Raw genomic sequence first — 1,097 nt, 5'->3', positions numbered from 1 at the left:
TAAATGGCCCGACCAACCCTTCTTTTGTTGAGGGGGGGGGGGGGCGGGGGTGGGGGTCTTTTAAAGCCTCGTTTAGATACGAGGTGGCAAAACGGCAATACGTTTCTGTGAGCTATGTGAATACGCGCATGACCTTTGTTGCAATTCATTTACATAAAATAAAACAAAAAGAAAAAAAACGGGAAAAAACGGTTTTTCTTAGGTAGTTTTCCAAGTCATATCTGACATGACAATGTTGACTGCGTTGAATCAAATTCACAATAGACCCCGGGCTCTGTTTTTCAAATAGTGATCATGGATCTACATTAGTGATGACCAATCTCCGGGGTATGTCAATCTCAATGATTTCTTTGATGTCGAATGATGGTCTGGTTTGATCATAATTAGTCATGACAGCGATTCCTTTGGGACTGTCTTGCTTCGTCCAGTAGAGGGTGTCATTGAAGTAGCCTATATCATGCAGGTATTTTCGCTCTTCATCGTCATCGATGTCAGTGTCATTCATGTAGCCTGTGAGCTCGTGAGCCATTGTGAGAGTTTGGTTTAAGTCCTTGTAGAAACTTCGTTCCGCATTAGAGTCACAGAAAAATATACGTCGGGGATCTCCTGCCAAAACATAGAAAATAAGCAAATTTCACAAGGAAACGAAAAAATATTCTTCTCAAGAACTTAATAATTAGTTGAAGAAAAAAAACATGACGAAACACACAGCAATCAATGTGGATTAAAAATCAAAGTCTGATAACACAAGACAAGATTACGTTAACTTGAAAATGTAGAGGAACCAAGTAGATAAACTATCTCGTTAAAGCTGATATTCTAAGCAAATAAATGCCCCTTAATTTAGTACCTACGGCAAGCATATGTTATTTATAAGTTTTTCAATAACATAGTAAATCACAAAAAAATTCAGGCTACTCGATATCCTTAATTGAAATGTCGAAAATATCCGCCTCTCTTTGCAAAGAAAATCAGTCACGGCGCTGGTCTACTATAATATGAAATCACGTCCGAGAAAGAGTTTATTCACGTACCCGGATGTTCCATAGAAAGCATGTGCAGAGATACGATTTTCTGCTTATTTTTGTTTCAAAGGC

The sequence above is a fragment of the Strongylocentrotus purpuratus genome, unplaced genomic scaffold (assembly GCF_000002235.5).
Source record: "Strongylocentrotus purpuratus isolate Spur 01 unplaced genomic scaffold, Spur_5.0 spur5_scaffold_21, whole genome shotgun sequence".
NCBI lineage: Eukaryota > Metazoa > Echinodermata > Echinoidea > Camarodonta > Strongylocentrotidae > Strongylocentrotus > Strongylocentrotus purpuratus.
Note: the sequence above shows the minus strand (reverse complement) of the source record.